This window comes from Sapajus apella, unplaced genomic scaffold (genome assembly GCF_009761245.1).
Source record: "Sapajus apella isolate SASKATOON/1434 unplaced genomic scaffold, GSC_monkey_1.0 scaffold200, whole genome shotgun sequence".
Classification (NCBI taxonomy): Eukaryota; Metazoa; Chordata; class Mammalia; order Primates; family Cebidae; genus Sapajus; species Sapajus apella.
In genome coordinates, this window is record NW_022437140.1 from 588,065 (window position 1) to 595,540 (window position 7,476).

The 7,476-nt window shown below is 43.1% G+C and overlaps 1 protein-coding gene and 1 pseudogene across 17 annotated transcripts in view; one reads left to right on the forward strand and one right to left on the reverse strand.

Annotated features, from left to right (window-relative positions):
- The window catches only part of NSD1 (nuclear receptor binding SET domain protein 1), a 159,392-nt gene that overhangs the window by 40,950 nt on the left and 110,966 nt on the right, over positions 1 to 7,476 (forward strand). Inside the window, exon 1 of one of the 16 annotated variants that reach the window (XM_032269934.1) lies at positions 2,740 to 2,872. The exons of the other annotated variants lie outside the window; for them this stretch is intronic. The gene's annotated coding sequence lies outside the window, so the exon portion shown is untranslated. Of the gene's footprint in view, positions 1 to 2,739; positions 2,873 to 7,476 lie in introns of those variants that run through there. 16 annotated transcript variants of the gene reach the window in all.
- On the reverse strand, positions 1,484 to 2,014 carry LOC116543931 (annotated as a pseudogene). Its single transcript, XR_004265758.1, has one exon. The product of XR_004265758.1 is annotated as a 60S ribosomal protein L32 pseudogene (transcript).

Genomic DNA, 7,476 nt, shown 5'->3' on the forward strand with positions numbered 1-7,476 from the left:
TGTGGCCCAGGCTGGAGTGCAGTGGCTTGATCTCTGCTCGCTGCAACCTCTGCCTCCCACGTTCAAGTGATTCTCCTGCCTCAGCCTCCCAAGTAGCTGGGACTGCATGCACCTGCCACCACGCCCAGCTAATTTTTGTATTTTTAGTAGGGTTTGCCATCTTGACTAGGCTGGTCTTAAACTCCTTACCTGAAGTGATCTGCCCCGCCTTGGCCTCCCAGAGTGCTGGGATTACAGGCATGAACCACTGTGAGGGCCTCATAACACTGTTATATAGCTTTTGAAATAGCATGTTATGATTATTTTTGTGTCCTGTATTCCTCACTTCCTCACTAAATTGCGATTGTGTTGTATCATATATTATTGGGATCTACACAGTTTATGGTAAGTAGGTATGCAATAAATATTTTAGGAGAAATGAATGGTCTGTGAGATAAACAGATATCTAAGTCATTTATCATCTCTTGGTTGTCCTGCAGAGAACAAATTTAAAGTTGTATTTTAGAGTTTTTTTTTTTTTTTTTTTTAAGTAAGGATTTCTTGCTGGAGTCAGAATTAGCCAAAAAAGTACTATAATCAATGCACCATTGTCCAAAATACTTACCTGACTTTTTTTTGACACAGAGTGTTGCTCTTGTCACCCAGGCTGCAGTGCAATGGTGTGATCTTGGCTCACTGCAACCTCCACCTCCCAGGTTCAAGCAATTCTCCTGCCTTAGCCTCCCAAGCAGCTGGGATTACAGGTGCCTACTACAACCCCCAGCTAATTTTTTTTTGTATTTTTGGCAGAGATGGGGTTTCACCATGTTGACCAGGGTGTTACCAAACTCCTGACCTCAGGTGATCCGCTTACCTTGGCCTACCAAAGTGCTGGTATGAGCCACGGTGCCCGGCCTTATGTGATTTTTAAGCCATTATATTTATTATATCACTGATTTAGTTTTGGGCAAATGTGTTCACAGAAGATATGGACAAATGTGGTCACAAAAGGTTATGCTTAATTTGCTGTAATTTCAGCAGTGAATAGGAGGAAAATTTGAATGTATGTATGTTACAGACGGTCTTTTTGAGTCTGTGCACGTGGGTCACACCTGTAATCTCAGCACTTTGGGAGGCCAGTGTGGGATTACTGCTTTAACCCAGGAGTTTGAAACGAGCTTGGGCAACATGGCAAAACCTCATTTCTTAAAAAAAAATTAAAAAAATTAGCCAGGCTGGTGGCAGGTCACTAGTCCCAGCTGCTTGTTGGGGGTGGGGCTAAGGTGGGAGGATCACTTGAGCTCAATAGATGTAGGCTGCAGTGAGCTGTGATTGGGCCACAGCACGTTACCCTGAGTGACAGAGTGAGACCCTGCCTCAAAAAAAAAAAAGTATTTGAAAGTCTTCTTCAGAGGTTATTTTTGGAAAAGCAAATTTTTATATACATACATACATACATACATACATACATACATATATATATATTATTTATTTATTTATTTAATTTTTTTTTTTTTAAGGAAGAGGCCAGTTTTATTTAAACCCAAAATGTGCACATAAGCTGTCTACTCATTTTCTTCACTGCACACCCTGGCATTGGGGTTGGTGACTCTGATGGCCAGCTGGGCAGCTCTTTCCACAATGGCTTTGCGGTTCTTGGAGGAAACATTGTGAGCGATCTCAGCACAGTAAGATTTGTTGCACGTCAGCAGCACTTCCAGCTCCTTGACATTGTGGACCAGGAACTTCCAAAAGCCACTGGGCAGCATGTGCTTTGTTTTCTTGTTGCTCCCATAACCAATGTTAGGCATCAAGATCTGGCCCTTGAACCTTCTACGAACCCTGTTGTCAATACCTCTGGGTTTCCGCCAGTTACGCTTAATTTTGACATATCGGTCTGACTGGTATGGAATGAACTTCTTGGTTCTCTTTTTGACGATCTTGGGTTTCACAAGGGGTCTAAGGGCGGCCATGATGCCGAGGAGGAGATCGCTGCTACCTCCGTAGGCAGCGCCGAGGAAGAGAGAAGGGCTATTTATTTATTTTTTTTTTTAGACTTGTTCGCACTCTCTTGCCCAGGCTGGAGTGCAGTGGTGTGATTTTGGCTCACTGCAACCTCTGTCATCTGGATTCAAATGATTCTTCTGCCTCAGCCTCTCAAGTAGCTAGGATTATAGGTGCCTGCCACCGCGATTTTTGTATTTTTAGTAGAGATGGAGTTTCACCATGTTGGCCAGGCTGGTCTTGAACTCCTGGCCTCATGGTCCACCCAACTTGGCCTCCCAAAGTGCTGGGATTACAGGCCTGAGCCACCACACCTGGCCAGCAAATAATATTATAGCTTTGACTATAATAGTGTAATATTATTTAAGCCATATGGAAAATGATACTTTGTATGAAAATAGTAACATCGAGAGTAAAGTTTTCTCATAAAATACTCTTCGGATGTCAAGTGATAGATACATCCTGTTTCCATTTTATGACAAAGCATGTTTGTGATATAAACATTATTCGATTGCAAAAATTCTTTTTTTTTTTTTTTTTGAGGTGGAGTCTTGCCTTGTCACACATGCTGGAATCTATGTAGTGGTGCCATCTCAGCTCACTGCAACCTCTGCCTCCCGGGTTCAAGTGATTCTCCTGCCTCAGCCTCCCGAGTAGCTGGGATTACAGGCACGCGCCACCATGCCCAGCTAATTTTTGTATTTTTAGTAGGAACAGGGTTTCAGCATGTTGACCAGGCTGGTCTTGAACTCCTGACCTCGAGTAATCCACCCACCTTGACTTCCCAAAGGGATTGCAGGCATAAGCCCCTGCACCTAGCCTGATTGCGGAAATTCTAAACATTTCAGTGACTTCAGCGTTTTGAAATTGAGAGATTAAAATCTAAGATGTAAGTATTTGATTCTTCTTCTTTTTTTTTTTGAGACGAAGTTTCATACTTTTTGCCCAGTCTGGAGTGCAGTGGCACGATCTTGGCTCACTGCAGCCTCCATCTTCCAGGTTTAAGTGATTCTTGAATCCCAAAGTGCTGGGATTATAGGTGTGAGCCATCGAGCCTGGCCGTTGTTGTTTTTCTTAAGAGACAGTGTCTTGCTCTGTGGTCCAGGCTAGAGTGCCGTGGCACAGTCATGGCATACTGCAGCCCTGAACTCCTGGGCTTAAGCAGTCCTCCCAACTTCAGCTTCCTGAGTAGGTAGGACTACAGGCACACACCACCACACCCAACCCCATGATTGTTCTATTAATGTTTACAACTGTATAATGAGTATATGATCTGCATTTACTGGAAATGTTTAAAATCTGGTTATGTTATTATTTTTTCTGATTATTAGTACAGTTGAAATCTAGACAGGCTCATTCCTATAAGGGATACATTGTGTTGGAAGAGCTTACAACAACTTTGTTTTATATTTTGCCAAAATGCCTTAGGATTCTTTAACTTGAGGGTGTAGTCCAGAGTCCAGGTCCAATTTCTAGAGTCCAGGTCCAGCTTTCTGGAAAAATAGCATGGCAGAGATCCATTTCTTCAGGATCAGTCAGAATTGAGCTCAGTAATTAATTGAAAACTTTTTATTTTGAATGTTTCAGTGGTAAATGGGAACAGTATTGGCTACTAGAATTCTTATGAGGATTTTGTTATGTGTTGAAGAACTATGATTACAGGTGTCACAAATTCCTTTTTTTGCTTATTAATTTATTAATTGGTTATGTGGTATGTACTGTTTTGTTTTGTTTTTGAGACAGGGTCTCTGTTGTCTAGGCTGGAGTGTAGTTGTGCCGTGTTTTAAGTGCTGGGAATACTGTGATGAGCAGAATAGATGTTTTGTCTGCCCTCATGGATCCTTAAATAAAGTGGGAAAGGCAAACTTTAAACAAGGATTGGGCCGGGGGCAGTGGCTTACGCCTGTAATCCTGGCACTTTGGGAAGCTGAGGCAGGTGGATCACTTGAGGTCAGGAGTTCGAGACCAGTCTGGCCAACATGGCAAAACCCCATTTCTACTAAAAATTAGCCAGGTGTGGTGGTCCATGCCTGTAATCCCAGCTACTTGGGAGGCTGTGGCAGGAGAATCACTTGAACCTAGGAGGAAGAGGTTTCAGTGAGCCAAGATTGCACCAATCTACTCCAGTCTGGGTTGACAGAACGAGACACATTTTCCAAAAAAAACCCAACAACAACAACAAAACAGCAACAACAAGAAGGATCACTTAAGCTTGGGTGACAGATTTACACCCTGTCTTTGAAAGAAAAAAAATCAGTATTAGATTGTATGTTGATATCTATATGTGTGAGAACCTGTATGTGTGGGAACGCTTAATACCAACCAGTGCCCAGATCTTTCTCCCAACCCTCTCTAATTGCCTTTTTTTTTTTTTGAGACGGAGTTTCACTCATGTTACCCAGGCTGGAGTGCAATGGCGCGATCTCGGCTCACCGCAACCTCCGTCTCCTGGGTTCAGGCAATTCTCCTGCCTCAGCCTCCTGAGTAGCTGTGATTACAGGCACGCACCACCATGCCCAGCTAATTTTTTGTATTTTTAGTAGAGACGGGGTTTCACCATGTTGACCAGGATGGTCTCGAACTCTTGACCTCATGATCCACCCGCCTTGGCCTCCCAAAGTGCTGGGATTACAGGCTTGAGCCACCGTGCCCGGCCTCTAATTGCCTTTTAAAGAAACCTTTATTTCTTTTTTCTTTTCTTTGTTTCTTTTTTTTTTCCCCTGAGATGGAGTCTTGCTCTGTTGCCCAGGATGGAGTGCACTGGTGCAATCTCTGCTCACTGCAGCCTCCACCTCTTGGGTTCAAGTGATTCTCCTGTCTCAGCCTCCTGAGTAGCTGGGATTACAGGCGCCCGCCACCATTTTTTTTTTTTTTTTTTTTAGTGGAGACGGGGTTTCACCGTGTTGAGGATGGTCTCGATTTCCTGACCTCATGATCCACCTGCCTCAGTCTCCCAAAGTACTGGGATTACAGGCCTCAGCCACTGTGCCTGGCCAATAAATTTTTTATTTCAGTTAAGATTTTAGAGCTGTTTTCATTTTCTCCTTAATTTTTTGCATATTTTGTTAATGTAAAAAATTGCATTAAATTTTTTTTATTGGGCTGGGCGCGGTGGCTCAAGCCTGTAATCCCAGCACTTTGGGAGGCCGAGGCGGGTGGATCATGAGGTCAAGAGATGATCGAGACCATCCTGGTCAACATGGTGAAACCCCGTCTCTACTAAAACTACAAAAAATTAGCTGGGCATGGTGGCGCGTGCCTGTAGTCCCAGCTACTCAGGAGGCTGAGGCAGGAGAATTGCTTGAACCCAGGAGGCGGAGGTTGCGGTGAGCCGAGATCGCGCCATTGCACTCCAGCCTGGGTAACAAGAGTGAAACTCCGTCTCAAAAAAAAAAAAAAAAAAAAATATTATTTTTGAGACAGCGTCTTGCTCTGTTGCCCCAGCTGGAGTGCAGTGGAGTGGTCTCAGCTCACTGCAACCTCTGGTTCAAGCAATTCTCATACTACAACCTCCTGAGACTGAGACTGCAGGTGTGCGCTACCACGGCTGTCTAATTTTTAGTAGAGACAGAGTTTCATCATGTTGGCCAGGCTGGCCTCAAACTCTTGGCCTCAAATGATCTGCCCACCTTGGTCTCCCAAAGTGCTTGGATTATAGATGTGAGCCACCACACCTGGCTGCATTAAAATTTTTTAATAGACATGTTTTAAATGTATGAGGATTTAAAAAAACCCTAGAAATAAACAAATTTATAAAGATTTATAGTTAAAAAGTTTTGTTGTTGTTGAGATAGGGTCTTGCCTTGTCACCAAGGCTAGAATGCAGTGGAGTGATCACAGCTCACTGCAGCCTCAACCTCCTGGGCTTAAATGATCCTTGTTTAATGTTTGTTTTTAAGAACATTAAAAAGTGCTTTGTTGAGAGTGTTAGATTTAACACATTTTTATTGAGTACTGAGTAGGTGCTGGAGTTTAAAACATGAACAGGACAAAAAACATGAATAGAAAATAAGATTATTGCCTCTGCTGTTGAGACTGTTTGAGTGTGGCATTAACATCAGTGTAATGTGTCAAGTGCAGTAATAAGAGGTATGCACAGGGGATCCAGAGCCTTAAGTAGGTGTAAAGTAGACCCCAGGAGATACTTCTTTGAGCTGAATGGTGAAGTATAAGTAGCTATTAGTGAAATAAGAAAATGAAGCATGCCTTAGATTGAAAAGTATGATCAAGTGCATGGAGGTGTGATAGTATAAGATTTATGTGAACTACAAAGTGTAAATCATGTGGTGTAACTTGGTCATAGTTTTCCCTAGGGTAGCTGTCAGATCAGGAAAGGCCTTATTTGTCATCCTAGGACCTTGGACTTAGATTTGTTTAAAAATTTTTTTTTGCAAGGCCGGGCACGGTGGCTCAAGCCTGTAATCCCAGCACTGTGGGAGGCCGAGGCGGGTGGATCACGAGGTCAAGAGATCGAGACCATCCTGGTCAACATGGTGAAACCCCGTCTCTACTAAAAATACAAAAAATTAGCTGGGCATGGTGGCGCGTGCCTGTAATCCCAGCGAGTTAGGAGGCTGGGGCAGGAGAATTGCCTGAACCCAGGAGGCGGAGGTTGCGGTGAGCCGAGATCGTGCCATTGTACTCCAGCCTGGGTAACAAGAGCGAAACTCCGTCTCAAACAAAAAAAAAAAAAAAATTTGTTTCAAATGAAATAATACACAGAACACCAGTACAAAACAATAGAATAAACTTGTTTTATTGTAGTTTTAAGTGCATATTTATTTATATGCACTTGACACATAGAGTAAAAGATGGAGCTGTTTTGATTTGGAGTGTGGAGCAGCCAGCTTTCTTCTCATCTTCTTCGGTAGCCTAGGAGGCGCTTTTGTGAGCACTGTTTCAGAGGAACACAATTTGAAAACTACCTCTGTGATGGAATTTCAGCAGAAGGATTTTGAAAAGGCCAGAAGAATTTATTAACTAAATGAATAATTATAAAATATATCATTAGAGATGGAAATAAGTTGGTGTGATATGTGGGAGATGGGGAAAGAGGACAATCAGGTATGTCTGGGCTATTAAGAAATTGTTCTTTCTAAGCGTGGGTGTGGTGGCTCATGCCTGTAATCCCAGCACTTTGGGAGGCCGAGACAGGTGGATCACGAGGCCAAGAGATGATCGAGACCATCCTGGTCAACATGGTGAAAACCCGTCTCTACTAAAAATACAAAAATTAGCTGGGTGTGGTGGCATGCGCCTGTGGTCCTAGCTACTCGCGAGGCTAGGCGGAAGAATCGCTTGAATCCACAAGGCGGAGGTTGCAGTGAGCTGAGATTGCGCCACTGCACTCCAGCCTGGTGACAGAGCAAAAGTCCATCACACACACACACACACACACACTCACACACATACACACACACACGAAATTGTTATTTCTATTCTTTAGTCTATTCAGGTATAATTAATATCTTTTTTTTTTTTTTTTTTTTTTTG